The 22,891-nt window shown below is 40.1% G+C and overlaps 1 protein-coding gene across 16 annotated transcripts in view; it reads left to right on the top strand.

The window, feature by feature from the left end:
• Positions 1-22,891, top strand: part of znf438 (zinc finger protein 438) — a 380,009-nt gene that overhangs the window by 113,175 nt on the left and 243,943 nt on the right. The window contains exon 2 of one of the 16 annotated variants that reach the window (XM_068014478.1): positions 11,925-12,035. The exons of the other annotated variants lie outside the window; for them this stretch is intronic. The gene's annotated coding sequence lies outside the window, so the exon portion shown is untranslated. The remainder of the gene's footprint in view (positions 1-11,924; positions 12,036-22,891) is intronic. 16 annotated transcript variants of the gene reach the window in all.

Raw genomic sequence — 22,891 nt, 5'->3', positions numbered from 1 at the left:
ACCTTTGGAGAGGAAATGGGAAAAACTGCATAAATACCTGAGTCAGTAATGATTTCATACTGCTCACAAGACACGCAACCAGGCTCTGGAAATTCTTCAACATACTGCAACATCACTGGTCTTTCTATCTTTTTAATAAATCCATAATTGGCTTTTTGATAAAATTAAATAATTTCTATTTACCAACTGGTAGCTTTTACTATTAAAAATAAAACTGGACTGGTTTGATATTGTAAGAGAAATTTCTGATGGCAGATTGCAAACTTTAGATCAGTGTCAAGTTGAAGCTTGAGAAATGAGGCACACAGCACCACATAAATCATTGGCAGGTTAGCAATTATTCATTAATTTTAGCTTCACTAGTAAAATAATAGATTAAAAAATGGCAAGAAAGGACCCCAGGCACATTTAATGTTAATGAACTATGTTGTGGATTGGGAGACCTGTTTCGCATCCAACTATGGACTGATATTTGTACTTGTGTGGATCAGGAGACATTTATCGTATGCAGCTGGAGCAACAGATGGATAGGTAAAATTGATGGCAGAATTTAATCAATATCACAAAGTTCCCAATGGGCCCTGTCCCAGGAGTGACTTAATACCAGTCGTTGAGTACTGCTACTAGTTGGCAGGGATTTCCGAAAAGCATATTTTGTGGGAGGACGGGTGGAGAGGGTAGAGAAAATAATGAAACATTACTTTCATATAATATCTCAAATACCTAAAAGCAGTTCAGATGCTGAACTATTTTGAAATGCAATGTTTGTTTGTGTGTGGGCAAATACGGCAACTGTTTTACACGCAGCAAGATCCCAAAAACAGCTGTTGGATAATCTATGTGGTAATGGTTGAGGAAGGAATGTCGGCCAATACACCAGGAGAACTTTACTGCACAGGGTAACTGGGGCTCACTTTACTATCTTATTGAAAGGATTTCAATTCCAACAGTGTAGCAGTCCCTTATGGAATTTTTTTACTTATTAATGGAAGAAGAAGCCTGAATTTCATTTTCTGTAATTTGAAGGCTAATGAGATTATATAGCCAAGTTAGTTAACGTTGGGTTTTCATGTATATCATTGCTGGATAGGTGTGCTGGGGTTAAGTAAAATTTTTGTGAAGGGTTGGTTTGTGAGGACTAGATGCAACAGTTTAATAGATCTTAAAATGAGACAAAAACATCTGTTCATAAAAGAATTCCACCACTGTGATCCCTAACAGTCATAAAATAAGCCAGCCCAAGCCAATTTTGCAAATCAAATCTGACAATTTCATCATTTTGAATTTTTAAAGTCCACAGGAGAAATTAATGCACACTTTTGCAGATAAAAATTAGCAGCAGCTGCATATTTCTGAATTAAAAGTTATTGCCTGTGCAGTAAGTAGTAAATGGCCTATGGAGGAAAAAAGCAAAAAAAGACTCATTACCTCTATATACGGTGGCATAACTTCTATTCTGACTAATATCAAATCGTGAATGGGTTTTGTTTTCAAACCAACTTGAGGGAGTCGATGGGAGATTTCATTTTCAGAGCATCAGTTGGAGTTTTCCCACACTGGCCTCGGCTGAGAATTGAATAAAGCAGGAGCAGTGGCTGACATTTATATAAATGCTGGACACTTCTTGGGTACTAAGGGAATCAAAGGATATGGTGATAGGACAGGGAAAATGGAATTGAGGTAGAACATCAGCCATCATCTTGCAGAATGGAGTAGCTGGATGTGCGGCCAGATCCTACTTCTGCTCCTACTTCATATGTCCTTAATAATTGGTGGCTGTTCAGTCTTTGGTCAAACTTGTTCTAAGCCTCAGGATTGCTAAAATATAGCTAGCTTGCAGAATACTGTTAGGTTTTTCTACCCATTGTTGCTCTGTTGCTCCTTTTTCCCACTTAGCCTGTGCAGATGCATGCTTTTTTTCTCCTTTTGTGAAGAACCACATTTGTTTCTCCATTATGTTCAAACCAAGATGAGAACTTGCTATGTGGAGGATCAGCACAAACTCATGTCCTGCCTCTCTGCTGCAGTGCAATGGTGCTTAAATTTGTACCAATGCTAGGCTGATAGACCAGTTCAGTCTTCAATCTCTTCAACTTCTTGATTTTTCCTTTGATCATTTTGCTGCAGCAGAGCCTTCTAGTCTTCAAAGGCTTATGAACCATTAAATATTCCTCTTCATAAATTAGACTAAAACTGAATAAGAAAATCTAGGGCAATTCAATTTGCTTGATTGAGTTCGAGCAGGTAGTATTTTAACTATTTTTTGATAGTCTTTACAAATATACTAAATTTTGGTAATCTATCCCAGTGCAGTTTACTCAAACTTGAATTAACTGCTGTACCCACCCAAGAAAATATACAATTACCTAGTTTGAGTTCGCTTTTAACCACTTCTCTGGTAAGCCCCTACAGTGGGCAATAATGTTTATTTCTGTCTTCTTGTAAATGTTTTTTTTGAAGCTATATTTTGCCAGCATATTTATTTTTGGAAGGCAGTGAATTACAGTGTAACAAGATCCTTATCTTTTTGTGTATTTCATTGATTTTTTTCCCACCTTGAGATGCAGCAAACTATTCCCTGATTGGTGGGGGAGTGGGGGTGGGATTGGGTGGTCTGATTAACAATCCTCTGCCATTGCCACTCTTGAATCACTCACAGGGAATACTAGATCAGTGCAATATGGCTTTCCCTGCAACATTGTGGTGCTCAAATTGGCTGCTACATTTGCCTACATGATAAGTCACTGCACTGCAAAGTAAGTTCTTTTATGTATTATTGTGATGTTTTGAGAGATTTAAGGCTTTCGATAAGGTCTTGCGTAAGAGATTAGCGTGCAAAATTAAAGCGCATGGGATTGGGGATAAGTTACTGACATGGATAGAAAACTGGTTGGCAGACAGGAAACAAAGAGTAGGAATAAACGGGTCTTTTTCTGAGTGGCAGGCAGTGACTAGTGAGGTACCGCAGGGATCAGTGCTCGGACCCCAGCTATTCACAATATATGTTGATATTGTAGATAGAAACATAGAAAATAGGAGCAGGAGTCGGCCATTCAGCCCTTCAAGCCCGCACCGCCATTCAATACGATTATGGCTGATCATCCAAACTCAGTACCCTGTTCCCGCATCCCTTGCTTCCTTTAGCCCTAAGAACTATATCTAATTCTTGAATATATTTAATGATTTGGCCTCAATTGCTTTCTGTGGTAGAGAATTCCACAGGTTCACCACTCTCTGGGTGACGAAATCTGTCCTCATCTCAGTCCTAAATGGCTTACCCCTTATCCTTAGATTGTGACCTCTGGTCCTGGACTCCCCCGCCATCGGGAACATCCTTCCTGCATCTAGTCTGTCCAGTCCTGTTACAATTTTGTAGGTTTCTATGAGATCCCCTCATTCTTCTAAAATCTAGCGAATACAAGCCTAATCGACCCAATCATTCTTCATACGTCAGTCCTGCCTCTTTGACCAAGCTTTTGGTCATTTGTCTGAATATCTCCTTATGTGGTTCAGTGTCATATTTTGTTTTATAATGCTCCTATGCGCTATATAAATACAAGTTGTTACTGCTATTGTCCTGTGTTGTAAAGACTGAAACTAGTTTGCAATACAGTTGACTTTGTACATTATGAATGTCTCCCATTACTTGGAGACTTGGTTAAGTCCAGTATTCCACACCTAAAAGGAACAGTATTAGCTTTGACTAAAATTTTGCTATTGCTGTCAAAAAAAAATAATTCTGCCATCCACGCCCCTCTCCATTATCTTCTTGAACCCTCTGTGCCTTAGGCTTGGACATGCTTCCAGTCCTCTAACAATGACATTCTTGAACTTGTCACTAGAGGTGTATGAGATTCGGCATAGCAGTACCTTCCCACTTTGATGAATGTAAAGTTGGCACCTTTGTATGTGGGAATTCTGTGCATGAATCCATGTTCCATCACTGCGCTGCATCTTGAGGCTATGATAGTTGAAGATCGTCACAAGTTGGTACTTCCATTGTCTAGAGGAGTAGTTCTCAAACTGGGGTCACAGACCCCTGGGTCTGTGAAATGATGTTTTGAGCAAGTGAAAGAGAGAGGAAAATGCAAGGCGGAAAAGGGAAGGAAGAATGAAAGACAAGCCGTCCGCGTTGTATAAGTTAACAGTAACAGGTGTTAGTCCCACACGACTAGCTGGCAAGATGTCCACTCCTGAACTGCTCAAATGTTCGGCCTTTTTCACAATGTTGGGCATGTCGGCTGTCGTGGTTTTCAGTTGCGAGTCTTACATTTATTTTCGGTAGGGGAGGTGGGTGATTGGCTACTGCTGTAATACTAGGGTGCAGTGACTTGTACAGTGAGCCATTATAGCACTGCATGGCCTGCTGAGCATTTCCAGCATTTTCTGTTTATATTAATCTCTTGTTGGTTTGATTCTTGTAATTCAGTTTGCGTTGCTTAAATCGTCCACTATGTTGCAATAATGAAAATTCCTTGAATGACTCAATAACACTGACAAACTGGGCTGGGTTTGCACAGATCTGTAAAATATTCTTGAGAATGTCATGTCTTTAATAGGCTCAAAGCAGGTTAAATGGGGTGATACTGCTGTTGATATTGATTTGGCCAGTAGCTGTTTGTATTGGATGTGATCTGTGAACTGATTGGGTACATATGCCATTAACATGCAGTCTTTAACTACATTAAAAGCAGTTCATTTGACAGGTACTAGAATGTCAGTAGAGTCACACTTATCCTCTATTTCTGGTTTGTCTAGTCTGTCTCATCACTGTCTACATCAGTGAAATAGTCCCCAAATTGATACCTTATGTAATTGCCTGTTTCCTTAAAAGCGTTATTAAAACGCTCTTAACATGCAGCACTTTCGTATTATGAGTGTTATATAGCATTATAATTTAGATGAGGGGTGTGTGGATTACCAATGGATTTGAAAAGGGATCCGTTGACCAAAAAGTTTGAGAACAATTGGTTTAAACTTCAATGTACACTTTAGAACCTCCTAATTTGGTGGGATTACAGTTGGTGATTTTAAGTGGAGGTTATTGGTGCTTTCTTGTGAGAAGCGAAGCAAAATCTAAGGGTCATTCACCATGGGACAATTGGAGATAACTGAAGAGCAGCATTTTTGGAGGCTGTGAAACCACCTGATTTGTTTTCTGGAATGTGGCCTAGCAAAACCTAAAATGTTGGATTTAGGATTGTACTATAGAATACATCGTTCATAATTATTTTAACAATATTAGTTTTTTTTTCAAAATGTTTGCCATCTTAAGAGTGTTTTTATCTTTGGCTTGTCTCAGAAGGTCTTGTATGCCACATAGAAAGAACTTGCGTTCGTACAGCACTTTTAGGATGTCCCAGTGCTTCTCAGTTTCATGAAATACTTTTGAAATGTAGTCACTGTTGGAATGTAGGGAAATATTACAGCATAGAGCCTTGTGTTAACTGCACAGCTCTTGAGAGGGTCAGCCAACAGCGTCATAAAAGAAAGACCTTGCATTTATATAGCACCCAGAGTTCTTTCTTACCCTATGAGGTACTTTTGAAGTGTCGTCACTGTAATGAAACATGGCAGCGAATTTGTACTGGAAGATTCCACAGTCAGCAATATGACAAATGACCAGATAATGTGTTTTTAGTGATGTTGCTGGGGGATAAATGTAGGCCAGAACACTGGGAAAACTCTACTACTCTTCTTTGAATAATGCCATGAGATCTTTTACAGATGAGATGTTAGCTTATGCTTTATCTGCCTTCTCAGTTGAACGTAAAGGATCTATATCCCTCAGTGCTAACTGGAGTGTTAGCCTAGATTATATGCCCTAGACACTGGAGTGGGGCTTATACCCATGAATTTCAGACTCTTTGAGGTGAGAGTGCTCCCTCTGAGCCAAGCCTTGCACTTTTGTAAGGGTGTTACGGGTATGAGGTACATCCATTGATACTAGGAAAATTCGTATAACTTATGTAATAACCTAACTGTACAGAAGACAGTGGGGGTAATCACAAAGGCAAAATTTTAAGCAAAACCATAAACGTCCTCCTTAGAAACAAGATAAAATCTTGTTTGTATTTACAGAGCCTTAAAATTCTAGGTAGATAGAATCAAAGACATTTGTTAGTCATCTAGGCAGTGATTCATTTTGTTCTGTTCGGTAACAGAACTTGAAGTGATATTACTAAATGGGGATTAATAAACTGGGTAATAGAATGCCTGTTAAAATTTTTTTATTCAATATCAGGAAAATTTCAGGCCATTGTACTTATGATTTTAGGCACATTCTGAGCCAATGTCAATTTGCAAAGGTTTCTCTCGACACTGCACAAGATTTAAAAAAATTCGCATTTTTATAGTCCTTTCGCAATGTCCCAAATTGCTTTGCAGCCAATTAAGTATTTTTAAAGTGTAGTTGCTGTTGTAATGCAGGAAACATGACAGCCGCCTTTTCACACAGCAGGATCCCACAAATAGCAATGTGATAATGACCAGCGAATTTGTTTCTGTGACTTTGTTTGAGGGATAAATATTAACCAGGGAACCAGAGCTAATTCCCCTGCTCTTCAAAATAGTGCCATGGGATCTTTACGTCCACCTGAAAGGGCAAGCGGGGTCTTGGTTTAATGTCTTATCCAGAAGACGGGACCTCAAATAGTGTAGCACTTGTTCAGTACTGCACTGGAGTGCCAGCCTAGATTTTTGTGTTAAAGACTCTGCAGTGGGACCTGAACTCACAACTTTCTGACTCAGGCAAGAGTGCTACTAACTGAACTATGGCTGACACAGAGCAATTAAATTTTTTTTGCAGATTGTTGTTGCCTTGCTTTGATGGCTCAAGTTCACAACACTTCTGACTGATCTGAGAGGAATTATTTTTGTTGGAGTTTTCTGGTAACAATTTAGATGAACTGTCACCAGAACTCAGTAACATTGCGAATGGTTCTGTGTACATTGCCTTTGACAGGGCTATTTTCATCAGCGATGTTCACAGCTGCTGTCTTACAGTGACTGAATAAATCAAATTTAATTTTCATGATGTGAAATTTTAGAATCTTTACTCATGTTTTGGGGATTGAATTCTGTAATTCCAACCATTTTTTCATGAAAATCAGAAATCAATAGGCTTGATACATTTGGAGTATTAAGTCTAGGTATTTGATTACTAAAATGTCTGAAATAACTTTCTTCAACTCTCCAATTAAATACAGAGCAAATGATTGAGAGATCAGTTATTTACAAATATTTTACTCTATCATTTGGTTTTCATTGCAGTGCTGTAGTTATATGAATGCATATTATTTATTTCTATGTGGCATACAAATCTGCCTGAGACAAGCCAGAGATAAAAATGCTCTTTAATCAACATGACAAACTTTTTGAAAAAATATTGATATTTCTATGGTGAATGAACCTCAGACTTGAAATTGACCTTGAATTTTGACTTGTGAAATGGTGTGGAATTTCCCATCGTGCATTGAGAATAATGAGGCATTCCATTTTTGCTCCCTTTCTTTTTTGTGATAGGGTAACTTAGACAGTGGCTTGGCTAAAAATCGATACAACTCAGCACACATTTTTTTTATTAAGCAAGTTGGATTGTCCACTGTGGCTTCCCAATAAGTAGTGAAAAGAAGTCTGTTGCAGAATAAGCCATTTTTCTATCAGAGCTGGAAATAAACTCATTTTAGCTGACCTGATTTTTCTTGTGCTGAACATCTGTAAGGACTTTACAGTCTCCTAAAGATGGATGTTTGTGACTGAAAGTCTGCAACCAGAAAGAGATTGCATAATCCACAAGTTTATCATTAGAAGCTGACTCCCAGTCTGTTCAAAATACCCTTTTGAAGGTTCACATCATCCAGTATTAGGTATGCCAAGCTTCTTACAGTACATCTCTCAAGAGACCCTGACATGTCTTTTCATGGCCAGTAAAGAGCTTTTAGTGCTGTTTCCTGTTCTGAGCACATTGGTGTTGGCAACTTGCTTTCAAAATGTTCCCCCTCCTCAAACTCTTGCAAGATATTGGTTTGACCTTAGTACATGTGCAAAATTTACTTCCAGAATAATACTTTATCACCTTGGAGAATTTGAGGGAAAAAAGTGAAGGTTTTAAAGGTGTTCCTGTCAGTACAAAATGATTTGTCTCTTCCTGTGAACCTTTAACTGGATAATAGCATACAGCTGGTTAGTTGGACTCTGGAAGCTTTTGTATGTCCATCCGTTCTGTAAGATTGTTATGTAAAATTGTTTGACTTCCTCAGTTATGTGAAATGGCTAATATTGTGCATGTAAAACTGTTACTTGGAGCATTAAAACCAGCAAAATTAGACTTGGTCTGCACAAATTATTTTTCCCCATTCCTCCCTCCTCCCCTTTCCCTCATATAGTAATTGTATTTTCTCAAACTACATATCTCCTTTTAGTCCAAATTTCCTTTGAGGTTTATAGCTTATAATATCCACTGCGAACCTCGTGACCTTGTATAATGTCGACACCATAACTAAGGATGTACTGTTATTAAATGCACAGTGTCCTTGAATAAGCAAAGGAACTACTAACAATCATTTTTATGTTTTTTCAATATCAGGGACTTGCAGTTATTTTCAAAAATTGTTAATTTTTTGAATAATACTGGAATATTTATATACTGCAGAAAAACTGTACATTATGATGGACATTTTTTATTGATAATTATGCTGGTGTGATTTTTTTTGCAAGAAAAGTTGACAGTATTGTTAGAAAGTTAATTGTTCCATAAAATGCTAGTGTGAACAAAATAATTGTATGTGAAAATTTGCATGTTTGTCATCAAAATGAATGTCTACCTTTTTCAGTTATTGTAGGGACATATTCAAGATGTAATCTTTCTCTGATCTTAACTTGCTATTACCAACTTGAGGTCAAGAAAGTGCAGTTCAGTAGGGGTTGGTATCTGTTGTCCACTCCCGCCTCCCATCATTTTGCAGTACATTTGATTAATCTAAAAGAAAAAATTACTTAATATTTAGTACAAAAATACTTAACAAGAATTGCTATTGAATAAGATTGCTATTTGTAATGAAGCCCAGGTCCACATTACCAAGATTGATATTTTGAGGAAAGACTGTATTGATGTGATTTTTGTGTGTTTGCAGCAAAAATATTTTCCATTACACAACAGGTTTAATATGTTTTCTGTAATAAATACATCTGTGTTACACATTTTCAGTTTTGGCTTTCCAATCATCATGATATAGGAATAATATTTTGGTAAAGTCCTGTGTACTGAGGATCAAAAATGTTCATATTTTCAAAACTGCATCAGTTAAAAGAAAGAACTTGCATTATATCGTGCCTTTCAGGAACTCTTCATTGAGAATGAAATACTTTTGAAGTGTAGTCACTGTTGCAATATAGGAAGCATGGAAGCCAATTTGTGTACAGCAAGATCCTGCAAACAAAAATGTGGCTATATCATCTGTTTTAGGCATTGGTTGAGGGTTAAATGTAGCCGAGCACACAGAGAACTCCCCTGCTCTTCTTCGAATAGTGCTCTGGTTATTTAATTCACACCAGGGAGGGCAAATTGGATCTGTTTACCGCCTCATCTGAAAGATGGCCTAGATTAAGGCTCTGGAGTGGGACTTGAACCCGCAGCCTTCTGACTGAGTGAGAGTGAGTCAAGACTGACCATGTAATAAGGTTTGGAAACTGCCTGTGCAAAATTGCCACAATGTGGTGCTGCAGTGCCTTTACTGGGACTGGGGGTGGGGAGTAGTTGCGTTTCCATTAGAAATGTAGATGGGAATTTATGCAAGTTGACAGGTAGCAATCTCAGACACAAGATTTCTAATATGTTACATGGATTTGTGCTGAAACTCCACAATGCCTCAAGTGATAGACATTGACCAGTGTGCTGCTGGACAGAACAGCCTGGGGAGGTCTCCTGTTTGATGCTTGGTTTACGCTGTTAGTTGATCTCCACTAAGCCAGCAGTAATGGTGCTACAATTAGCCTCTATCACTGTGCTAGGAATTGGGAAACTCAGACAGGGCTCCTGCTCCAGTTACTCATATAGAAATTACTTATGTGGAAAAGTTATGTGGTGGATGAGAGCGCATTTGTGCTGTGCTCTGGTGCCCCCATGACAGGACAACCTGTCTATATGCTGCATTTAGGCTTACACACGAAGAATGGCTCCTTGGGTTTGGTGCTACAGGCCTTTCAGGAGCTGAGGGGAGAAAATTTGGCAGGACAAAGCGAAAAAGGTATGTATTGCATGGCTTTTTATGCACCTGATTTCAGATGTGTAGCTACTCATATTTCTGAGAAGAAACGGTACAGATCAATCTGAAATTATCTCTGCAGCAGAATTCACTTCCAAAAGACAAGTAGAATCAAAGGCTCAGCAAAAGCTTCTTGAAATAGATTTGTGTGTCATGGATTTCATGGACTCAAAATAGCAGGTTAAGCACATACTGCAAAGCTGTACTTAAAATGCAGTTCTATGCATCTTGTTGGCAGAATAATAGATACCTACAAAGTAATGCTGTAAGTGCTTATAACTGAGAGGCACTAAAGCAAATAGTGATTGCAGTTTTGGCAGTTGTGCTAAATTACTCTACTTGCCCCCAAATATATTTTCATGGTGTTGCAAGTCACAGTGCTTTAAGCGTGACAAGAATATGTGCACTGCAGAAATGTCCAGAAATGCAAAATGTTCAGTTACCATTTGGGATCTGTCCTCATTTTGAAGACTCCTTTCTTTTTCAAGTGAGTTTTCTTGTGACTAAAACTAGAGGTATATCTGCTTGAAACAGCAGGCAGGGTACAACTTTACAAATGTTGTTAAGTGAAAGGGAGAACTGTGCTTGAATTACTCCAAACTCTGACTGCTGTTAATATTTTTATTTAAACCAGAATGCTTTTAATTCCATGACTCTTGGACTCTGCACATATATTTTGCAGTTGATAACCATACCCAACTGTTTTGAAAGTTTAGCAGCAGAAAAACCATTTATGTTCTTGGAGTGAAGGAGTTACATTCATATTTCCTGTGCTATTCCCTTTGCTTTCACTCTCTCTTGTTATTATTGTCTTGGTGTTGAATGTTCCCAGGCTCCTATAGCCTCCTGGCTTGCAAGTTCCGGCCAAGAAAGTCCCAGGTGAATGTGTAGGCAGGACATTTTTGTGGAGGATAAATGTTAACCCTCTTCCTGTGTAGGAGCGAGACTGTTGTTTTACTTTCAGCTCTTTGAACCACCTCCTGAGTAAGCAGGTGGTAACTTGTGTTATTATCAAGGTAGCAACACAGAGCGTTTAGTTTAGTAGATTTGTGAATTTAATTCACTGTTTCCTAATTCCCAAGTTTATGCTTAAAACATAGAAAGTAGTAATTACTTGACTTCTTAACCAGTGTTTACAAGTTCTCGAAATGGAATGAGATTTAGCAAAATTTTAACTGAAACTTACTTGAGAGGGATTTTTGGAGTGGATAAACTTTCAACAGATTTAAAGAGTATTGCCATAGAAGCACAAAGCAAGAAAAATATACGTCAGAAATTCATTACCTTCAATTACTGTGTACTGCCAAATTACAACACTTCAAGGCAGTATAACCCAGGCTTCTCCACCCTCCTAAACAATAGATCTGGCAACTGAAATTAGACTGTCACATGATTGCTCATTGCTTTATTTTGCAATGTATTCTACAGTTTTTTTTTACTTCAGTTGTCTCAAGGTGCAATTACTCATTAGACAAAGCCTGAACTCAGTAAGGGTAGTGAGGCCCCAGGTTGACTGGGGGCGTATTGCTGAGAAGTGCATCTGTGTTGTCCTCTGAGTGTTCTTTTTTTTTGTGGACTATTTGGAAGCTTCTAAACTATACAGTAGACAGTAAAAATTTATTTTCAAAGCAGCAATTTTTGTTGTTTCTGTCTCGCCAGATGTGGACGCAGTAGTTAAGGTTTCCAAAGAATTTTCATTAGCAGCCGGGAAAACCTGAGAACTCAAGCTATGGTTCCACCCGCTGTATTCAGTTATCAACTTGGCAAAAGGTAACTAACTCTCCCAGTAATAGTGAACCTTCTCATTTTACCACAATTAAATCTGAAAAAACAGAAGCTAATTTTAATGATAGAAAGACAAAATACTGAACATGGAAATACAAAGGGGAAAATACACAGCATCTCCATTAATATGTGACGAGAAGAAAGAAGTGTTAATAATTTGGGTATAGACCCTTTGTCAGAACCTCTTCAAATCTTGTATGTGTGAAATTCTTCACGTAAGTAAATGGAACACCGAAAATTTGGAGTATAAAATAAACTAAGCTCCACATTCTCTTCCTTCCCTCTCCTTTTCAACTGCAGGCATTGACTCCATGCTGTGGTGGGGTTCCATAGGGGCTGGCTACCCTCTAGTGCTCTAACCAGGTGTTTATTTTTCACACGTGATTGTTTACAGTGTCAGTAGACTGTGCAGTTGCAGGGCTTCATGGCTAAGCCAGATCCTAACCTGATGGCGTGCAGGAGGTTTGGGATAATGATCAGCATAGGAACTGGCCAGTTTTCCCCTTCCTAACACCTGGTATGTTAACCTCAATAGTAAACTATTTCCTTTGGGCTGTTTGGAAGATGCAGCCTGCTAATGAAAGATGTTTCTGCCAAAAGAGGGAGTAAAGGGGAGGGAAAAGAATTGAAGCTGTATTATTTTGTTTATCTCTGAGCAACAGGTATTAATGGAGTAAAAGCAAAATACTGCGGATGCTGGAAATCTGAAATAAAAACAAGAAATGCTGGAAATACTCAGCAGGTCTGGCAGCATCTGTGGAGAGAGAAGCAGAGTTAACGTTTCAGGTCAGTGACCCTTCTTCAGAACTAGAACTAGGTATTAATAGAGCCCTAGGAAAAAGTTACCTACCTGATGGAGAATCTTGCATGATACAAGGACCCTAAACGGGAAGAAAATAATTAAATTGTGAAGGAAAGAATGTGGATGCAATACTGTAATTGAAATGTGCGTGGTGTTGTGATAAAATGCCATTTGGACATGCAAATGAGTACAAACTGATATTGTCTCAATGCTTTAAAATTAAGGGGGGTTCTAAATATCAAGTGATTTGTCCCTCCCCCACTGCCCCTCCAAGTTCCGCTGATAGCTAAATTTAGTCCCTGCTCATGTTAGACTCTGAAGATGTTCAAATAGAAATTCTCACATTGAAAGAATCAGCAGCTCTGCCCCTTTTTTTCCCCAACCCCCCCCACCCCATTACTAGTTGTCAACTAATAAACCCTGGGAGCACCTCAATTGCAAATATAACCTATAATTGAGGTGCCTCACTACACTTAGAGTGCCACATACTGTAATGAAAGAGATTATCTGTATTGCACTTTGTCAAATTTGAACTGTTATGTAATGTACTTTAACATTTCATAAAATATATTTTTTTGAAAAAAATGAACCCTGGGAGCCAAATATAGCTGCCATCTAGAATTTCAATATTCTCCTTTAATACTTGAGTAAAGGCATGACATTTTGTGGCATTGGCTAAGAATTTATGAAAGTGATATTGAATACTTTCTAGATGACTACAAATGCATTTCATGTTGCATAAAATACATGGCTTCCGAAAACACTATCTCAGTCTGTCTGAATGAAGATCGATCACAGAGCCAGTCCAGGCATGATGGACTGAATGGTCTCCAGTGTTGTATCATTCTATGATTCTACAACAACAGTGTTCTTATTCAGATTTTGAAATATTGAGCACAGTTCCAAAATGTGGCTCATCCCCAAAGGTTGAATAATGGCAGTAAAAATTAACCATGTAATTTCATAATTGAGGATTCAAAATTACCCACCAAACTGCTTTGCTGATGTGTTTTGTAGCCCATAAAGTATGATCCAACAGCAATTTGGGTCCTGGTTCAGCAACAACTCAAATTTAAAAAATGCTTGTTGGACTTGCGTAAGAGCAATGAGCTGCTGGGTGATATATATGACAGGATTTGTCCTCACGGCCCGCTGTGTATGTATCGGCTGCCCGAGACACACAAAAGTGATACCCCTTTACACCCTATCTTATCTATGACCGGTTCTGCACAACACTAATTGGCCAAATGGTTGGGCAAATTGTTACAACCAGTTTTCAGCAAGTTCTCCACATACACGGTGAAGGATTCCTTCACATCTGCGAAGACCATACAGGACTTGCATATTGATAGCAATGCCGTGTCCATGTGCTCATTTGACATTGCTAGCCTATTCACCAATGTAACACTTAAGAAAGCCACAGATATTTACACTACAGCACTATATCATGGTGATCCAGACCCACCACCATTGCGTGAATCAGTATTCATTGAACTTATGAACTCGGCAACTCATGCAGTTGAGTTCAGTTTTAACGATGTCATGTGTGCCCAAATAGATGTTGTTGCCATGGGATCCTGTCTAGGCCCAGCTCTCGCAAACCTCTTTGTTGGGTTCCATGAGAAACGTGTCTTTGATGGAATGACACCTCACATCCTACCTCTTGCATATTTCCGATATGTAGATGATATGTTTGCTATATTTGAATCCGCAGCTGCATGTAATCATTTCCTTACACATCTTAGTGGGCTCCCTCCTGCGCTCAAATTCACCTTTTGAAATGGAGCAGTCAAATGAGCTCCCTTTTCTTGATGTACTAGTTGAAAAATCTGTTAAGGGGTTCTCTACCACGTCTACCGCAAACCTACCTTCACTGGTCAATACATGCATTGAAATGCTTACAATTCCACATGCTATAAGATCAGCCTTATCGGCAACCTCGTAAATAGGGCCTAAGCCATTTGCTCACCATGCAAGCTTGATGCTGAAATAGGGAGAATCAAAGACATCCTGCGTGACAATAACTACCCTGATCAGATCATTTCTCGCTGTATATCGTGCAAACCTATGAATGGACCTAAGGTCGTCATTTTCGGCCTTGAAAAGTGCCCAGTCTACCTCAAATTACCCTGGAAGGGTAATGTATACCAAAAACTTGAGCAACAGGTAAAGCTAGCTGTTTCATGCTGCTACTATGCAGTAGCAACACGTGTAGAGTTTGCCAATAATAGGTGCTGCCGCCAAGCCAAAAAGATGTCCTTCCTATCTCTCAAATGGGTAATGTGATATATGAGTTTCAATGCCACTGTGATGCTATGTATATAGGCCGTACGTCCCAAAGACTGACGGATTGTATCAAACAACATGCCCCTTCCGCTGTTTGCAACGGGCAAGGTACAGGCCGTACCCAACCAGCCTGTGTTTGCAAAACTCAAAACAGTGTCCAACATTAGATGTGATTCTGCGATTGGACAACATTTGCTAAATAATCTGCAGCGTGCTCGGAATTACGCTGATAGCCAATTTAAGATTGTCAGTGGAGCTCACAGTGTGGCGCTTTTGCGCATATTGGAAGCTACATATATTAATACACAGGGCCCTGTTCTTTGCAGACAGAAAGAACATGTACACACATTGCACCTGTTTCAGCTGGTTCACGCCATTCGCTGGTTCATTCCTCGGGACAATGCCTTGACTAATCAGAGTTAAGCTGCCTGGTTTAAATTTCAAACAAAGCTTAGCAGTTAACTGTCAGTCACCGTAAACTGGTGCATTCCCCACGTCATACGAACATACGAATTAGGAGCAGGAATAGGCCACTCGGCCCTTCGAGCCTGCTCCGCCATTCAATAAGTTCATGCTTGAACTGATTACTTCACATTTCCTCCTACCCCTGATAACCTTCCACCCCGTTGCTTATCAAGAATCTGTCTACCTCTGCCTTAAAAATATTCAAAGACTCTGCTTCCACTGCCTTTTGAGGAACAGAATTCCAAAGACTCATGACCCTTTGAGAGGAAAAAAAATTCTCCTCATCTCTGTCTTCAATGGGCGACCCCTTATTTTTAAACACTGACCCCTAGTTCTAGATTCTCCCACAAGGGGAAACATCCTTTCCATATCCACCCTGTCAAGACCCTGCAGGATCTTGTATGTTTCAATCAAGTTGCCTCTTACTCTTTGAAATTCCAGTGGATACATGCTTAGCCTCTCCAATCTTCCCTCGTAAGACAGCCCGCCCATTCCAGGTATTAGTCTAGGAAACCTTCTCTGTACCGCCTCCAATGCATTTACATCCTTCCTTAAATAAGGAGACCAGTACTGTACACAGTACTCCAGATATGGTCTCACCAATGCCCTGTATAGCTGAAGCATAACTTCCCTACTTTTGTATTCAATTCCCCTTGCGAAAAACATTCTATTTGCTTTCCTAATTACATGCTGTACCTGCATACTAACCTTTTGCGATTCATGCACTCGGACACCCAGATCATCTGCATCTCAGAGCCCTGCAATCTCTCACCATTTAGATATTATGCTTTTTTATTCTTCCTGCCAAAGTGGACAATTTCCAACTTTCCCACATTATACTCTATTTGCCAGGTCTTTGCCCACTCGCTATCTATATCCCTTTTGTAGTCCTCTTATGTCCTCTTCATAAGTTACTTTCCTACCTATCTTTGTGTCATCAGCAAATTTAACAACCATATCTTCAGTCTATTCATCTAAGTCATTTATATAAATTGTAAAACGTTGAGGCCCCAGCACAGATCCCTGTGGCACACCACATGTTACATCTTGCCAACCAGAAAATGACCCATTCATGCCTACTCTCTGTTTTCTGTTAGCTAATGCCTCTACCAATCAGAGTTCATTTGCCAACAAATCAGCACTCTCTCCGCATGTAGTGTAAGTTGTTGTTTTCCCTTACATCGGTTCTTCTTCTGTCTTGTCCTGATGAGTGCAAGACGAAAAGCTTCGACAACATGTCTCTATTTTTAGCAATTCTCAAATTTTAAAATTCTTATCCTCATGTTCAAATCCCTCTATGGCCTTCTCCCTCCTTATCTCACTAACCTCCTTCATCCCTACAATCTGACTCTAATTCTGTGTTCCTCTAACTTTGGCCTCTTGTGCATCCCCCCACTCCCTTTCTCCCATCATTGTACATTTAGCCATCTAGGTCCTAAGCTCTAGAATTCCCTCTCCAAACTAAACCTTACCATCTCTTTCTCCTCCTTCACTAATTAAAACCTAACTTTCTGACCAAGCTTTTAGTCACCTGTCCTAATAGCTCCTTTTTTGTCTTAGAATCACAGAATGGTTACAGCGCAGAATGAGGCCATTCAGCCCGCTGAGCCCATGCCGGCTCTCTAAAAGCAATTTCATTAGTCCCACTCCCCTGCCCTTTTCCTGTAGCCCTGCAAATGTTTCTTTTCAGGTGCTTACCCAGTTCCCTTTGGAAAGCAACGATTGAATCTGCCTATATCACACAGTCAGGCAGTGCAGTCCAGATCCTAACCACTTGCTGAGTAAAAAGGCTTTTCCTCATATCACCTTTGGCTCTTTTGCTAATCACTTCAAATCTGTGTCCTCTGGTTCTCGACCCTTCTGTCAACAGGAACAGTGTCTCTCTGTCTACTCTGCCTAGACACCTCATGGTTTTGAACATATCTATCAAATCTCCTCTCAAGCTTCTCTTCTCCAAGGAGCTTCTCCAATCTCTCCACTTAACTGAAGGGTCTCATCTCTGGAACCATTCTCGTAATCTTTTCAGCACCCTCGCTGACGTCTTCACATGCTTCCTAAAGTGTGGTGTCCAGAATTGGACCCAATAGTATAGTTGGGGCCAAACCTGTGTTTTTGTAAAAGCTCAGCATTACTTCCTTGTTTTTGTACTCTCTACCTCTGTTTATAAAATCCAAGATCCTGTAAGCTTATTTTAACCCCTTTCTCAACCTGCCCAGCTGTCTTCAATGATTTGTGCACATATACCCCCAGATCTCTCTGTTGCTGCACCACCTTTAGAATTGTATCCTTTATTTTATGTTGCCTCTCCTTGTTCTTCCTGCCAAAATGCATCACTTCACACTTGCTTCTGCATTAAATTTCATCTGCCACGTGTCTGCCCGTTCCACCAGCCTGCCTATGTCTTCTTGAAGTCTATCACTATCCTCCTCTCAGTTCACTATATTTCCAAGTTTTGTGTCATCAGCAAATTTTGAAATAGTGCCATTTACTCCCAAATTGAAATCATTAATATATAGCAAAGAAAAAAATTCATCCTAGTACTGCTCCCTGGGGAACACCATTGTATACCTTCCTCCAGTCTGACTTGGTGTCAATTTTTGTCCAATCATGCACCTGTGAAAAGACCAGGTGCTATGTAAATGCAAGTTGTTGCTGACATTGCGAGAGATCCAACTTTCAATGTGAGAGTCCAGTTCATAACAATGTACCTTATCAAAAAATCATGAGGGGTCTGGACAGAGTAGATAGAGAGAAACTGTTCCCATTGGCAGAAAGGAACTCAAGGACGCTGATTTATGGTGATTGGCAAAAGAACCAAAGGTGACATGAGGAAAAAGTATGACAACCAGCGAGTAGTTAGGATCTGGAATGCACTGCCTGAAAGTGTGGTGGAGTAAGAGTCAATCCTGGATCTCAAAAGGGAATTGGATAATTATCTGAAGAGAAAAAAATTTCAGCGCTACAGGGAAAGGGTGGGCAAGTGGGACGAGCTGAGTTGCTCTTGAGAGCTGGCACAGACACAATAGGCCGAATGGCCTCATTCCACGTTTTAACCATTCTATGAGTCTCATATAAGCATATACTATGTCATAAATGATTCATGTGGTAATCACTAAATTTTTGTTTGGATAACAATGAGAACAGCTTGCATTTATTTAGTGCCTTTAACACAGTAAAACGTCTCAAGGTACTTCACAGAAATCGGGTATGTGTAGGAGACCAGAATTGGAGGACTGCAGAGGTCCCAGAGGGTTGTAAGGCTGGAGGAAGTTAGAGAGATGGGGAGGGGCAAGTAAAATATATTCTTCCTTTTGAAGAAATGACAGACTTGTCTTTCACGACCCCAGGATGTTCCAAATTGCTTTACAGCCAATTAAGTTCTTTTAAAGTCTAGTCACTGCTCTCATGTAGGAAAGGCAGTGTCCAATTTGCGCACAGCAAAGTTCCACAAACAGCAATGTGATTTGTTTTCAGTGGTGTTTAAGGGATAACTATTGGCCATCAGCCTCAAGAAAACGAACATCATGGGGCAGGGCGTCAGAAATGCTCCATCCATCAATATTGGCGACCACGCTCTGGAAGTGGTTCAAGAGTTCACCTACCTAGGCTCAACTATCACCAGTAACCTGTCTCTCGATGCAGAAATCAACAAGCGCATGGGAAAGGCTTCCACTGCTATGTCCAGACTGGCCAAGAGAGTGTGGGAAAATGGCGCACTGACACGGAACACAAAAGTCCGAGTGTATCAAGCCTGTGTCCTCAGTACCTTGCTCTACGGCAGCGAGGCCTGGACAACGTATGCCAGCCAAGAGCGACGTCTCAATTCATTCCATCTTCGCTGCCTTCGGAGAATACTTGGCATCAGGTGGCAGGACTATATCTCCTTGAAGCGGCCAACACCCCCAGCTTATACACACTACTGAGTCAGTGGCGCTTGAGATGGCTTGGCCATGTGAGCCGCATGGAAGATGGCAGGATCCCCAAAGACACATTGTACAGCGAGCTCGCCACTGGTATCAGACCCACCGGCCGTCCATGTCTCCGCTTTAAAGACGTCTGCAAACGCGACATGAAATCGTGTGACGTTGATCACAAGTCGTGGGAGTCAGTTGCCAGCGTTCGCCAGAGCTGGTGGGCAGCCATAAAGACAGGGCTAAATTGTGGCGAGTCGAAGAGACTTAGTAGTTGGCAGGAAAAAAGACAGAGGCGCAAGGGGAGAGCCAACTGTGTAACAGCCCCGACAAACAAATTTCTCTGCAGCACCTGTGGAAGAGCCTGTCACTCCAGAATTGGCCTTTATAGCCACTCCAGGCGCTGCTTCACAAACCACTGACCACCTCCAGGCGCGTATCCATTGTCTCTAGAGATAAGGAGGCCCAAAAGAAAGAAAAAAGAAAGAAGAATTGGCCATAGCAATAGTGCCATGAGATCTTTTACATCTACCTGAAAGGACAGACACGGCCAGAAGATACTCCATTATTTATTGTGTTCTGCCCTTAAGGGAAGTTACTTGATTGTCATGCTGGGAGTGAACTCTGCCAAATCCCACCATCCATTGATCTGAGCCAAAATAGACACCGAGTGAGACAATGACAAGCTGCATTCATATGCCTTCTGAGTGTTTGGCAGGTGTCGAAGTGTCAAGGAGGCCTGGATAAACAGATTCCTGCTTTCTTCCACAGTTAGCAGGAGCTGCATGGTGGGCAGGGAACTTGTGTTTGTCTGATTTTGGGATCTGGGTTAGTGAGTAACGTGGAGGTATTCAGGAACATGAGCTAAAAGTAGCTCTGATGCACTGGGTAATAGGTCATGATGAGCTCATGACAGAATGAAGCCTACAGTTCAGTACAACATTTCATATTTCTATTAAATTATAGGTAAAGCAAAATTAATTGATGGAACAGAATTTTAGGTATCTGTTGAATCTTCTTGTGTTAACTCAGAGCTGCTGTTTACTGGGTTTTAACTTTCATTGCAAGCTACATAACAAATGCTCTGAGCTGCTGGCAGGAACAAGGCCCATTCAAGGTGTCGTTTTTGTGGATTATGATGCCGTGTCCCAGAATCCAGTCCTCGTCATAACATAACAATGTCATGACCCTCATGTTGCAATTTATAGCTAACTGCTTTTGCAAATATAAGGGTTGATAGACGATATGAAGGTAGGAAAGTTTAGGTAAAGCCTTGCTATCCGACCTGAACCCGACTACGTATGTCGGGTTCAGGTCGGGTTTGTATTCTGCGTCTAGCATTCGGCTCTGGTCAGGTCAGGCTGGACTGTACTATTTTGTTTCATATTTTTGTTTGAATCTACGATTTGTATCTGTTTAAGTAATGTTATTTTCGGGTCGGACATTTAAAAAAATTAAAGGACTCGGGCCTGGGTCGGGTTTTAATTTTATACCTGAGCCAGGCTTTAAGTTTAGGCTCTGCACACTGGAATGCATCTTCCTCTGAAACTGAGGGCATCACTCATTGGGTTTATGCACATATTATACGTAACGTTGCGACGTATGTATGTGTGTGTGTCTGTTGAAGTAGTGGTAATTCCCAGTATAACCTTGCTAGAAGATTAATGCATCCTAACTGCAGGAAGCAGAGCTTGAATTGTACATATGTATGTGTGCCAATCGTCACCCACTTTATGCTGTGAATTTGAACCAGAGTCCAGGCTCAACTGTACCCAAACACTTACTGCTAGATTGAGAAGCTGAGTTTTTTAAATTAGGGCACAGTTGCACAAACCTGGAGAAGAAGGTTTGGGATTGGCAGTGGCATTTTATTTTACATTGTATTCTTCAGCCTCTGATTTCGCAATGCTGCAGTTTTCCCGCTACTCAACAAGGTTTCTTTTCCCGCTGTATGAAACTTAACATGGGAAAAGATTTCTCTTCATGAATCAGCGTAATTCAGATCTGTGCACCAAAGAGATGTGGTCATGTAATGCATGGACACAATTGTCCTTTTTTTAAAAAAGAAAAATGACATTTTGTATCGTCGAAGCATACGCTCAGTGATATTAAAACTGGGAGTAATGATCATTAATGGTTTTGTTGCCCATTATAAAACCTGGATTTTATTGTGAGTTTTGCAGATTTTCATTTTAGCTTTAAAACTGGTTGAAGATCAAGCAAAACACAATTGACTCCAAAAATCTAAGTAAATACAGAGAATATTGGGAAAATCACTTTTTATTGGAACATTGCACAAGCTCAAGAAAACAAACAGGTTAATAAAAAGGCACAGACACTTCATGGGTACCATTTTTATGGGCCACTGGGCATTTCATAAGCTCTGGCAGGTATCCGCATTACTGCTGCTTTCCTTCCTTACAACAGCGACGACACTTCAGAAGTGCTTCATTTGTTGTAAAGCTCGTTGGATGTCCTGAGATACCTTGCTACAGCAAATTCAGGACAAATTAGTTTGACTTGGAAAACAGTACAGTTATTGCTGACACCAACTTCAAACGTCCCCGAACTTGTACCTGGCACCCAAGATATGTGCTTATTGCCTTCATGACATTGTCACAAACTCTCACTGCTCAACTGAGTCACAAATGCTTTGTGCATGCAAGTCACAATCTGATTTTCAGTGTGAAGAACAGGGAGAATTTGGTGAACATTGATGTTCTCCCTTTTTCTGAACTATTTGTGAACCTGAAAAGAAATCCAGGTGTTTATGCTGGGGGTCGGAGGGAAACCGCTTCCCTCAAGGATAGTTTAAAAGTTGGGATTATTGTGGGACCCAACTGTGTTAGCAGAGCAGATTACGCAGTGGTTCTGTCAGTGTTTTATAGCTGGGAGAGGTCATATTAAGTAGAGTTAGACTAAATAAAACACACTGAATCTATTAAATTTGTAGTGACTATAGTTGTAAGTGGCAGCCAAAAAGCTGCCTTTGTTTTTTGATTTTCTTCCCCCCAAAATATTTCTATTCCCATTTGTAATTATGAACACAGTGTAATAGGCTGGCAAACTTTACAATCAAGCTTTTCTCTTCACTTTTTTCACTTAAAAAAAAAATCACCGGCTTACTCCATTAGTGTCAAAATGCTGCGCCATTATCTTATTAGAGAAGTATTTGGCAAATGAGCAGTTTGGCTAAGACCCCCATCACTAGGAATCTTTTTATTGGTATTAGCACAACATTTAAAGAGAAAATCTTTCCTTATGCTATAATCACAGCATGTAAGGAAAAATTAAATAACCGCATAACTGGTTGAAAGGTGTGTTTCCCTTGTGGCTCAGTACAAAAATGGGACCAAACAATACAAATTAGGAAGGTC

This window comes from Heterodontus francisci, chromosome 2, assembly GCF_036365525.1.
Source record: "Heterodontus francisci isolate sHetFra1 chromosome 2, sHetFra1.hap1, whole genome shotgun sequence".
Lineage (NCBI taxonomy): Eukaryota > Metazoa > Chordata > Chondrichthyes > Heterodontiformes > Heterodontidae > Heterodontus > Heterodontus francisci.
Note: the sequence above shows the minus strand (reverse complement) of the source record. Positions and strands in the feature narration are given on the sequence as shown.